The sequence below is a fragment of the Penaeus monodon genome, chromosome 15 (genome assembly GCF_015228065.2).
Source record: "Penaeus monodon isolate SGIC_2016 chromosome 15, NSTDA_Pmon_1, whole genome shotgun sequence".
NCBI lineage: Eukaryota > Metazoa > Arthropoda > Malacostraca > Decapoda > Penaeidae > Penaeus > Penaeus monodon.
Genome location: NC_051400.1, coordinates 35,147,969 through 35,148,180, shown reverse-complemented (window position 1 = coordinate 35,148,180; position 212 = coordinate 35,147,969).

The window sequence follows — 212 nt, the reverse complement described above, 5'->3', positions numbered from 1 at the left end:
TTCTTCATACATAAAGACCGGGAAATTATCGGTCACTGCTACCGAAACGCTGAGAATAGAGTGAGCAGCGAACGTCCATCATCGGATTCCATGCACTGCAGCACCAGGATTTGCGGTCGATATTGCATAAGAGAGAAGAGGAGAAAAAGCAGGGAGAAAACTACGGCCAACCGACACAGACCGACACTGAAGCTGCAGCGCACATCGGATCT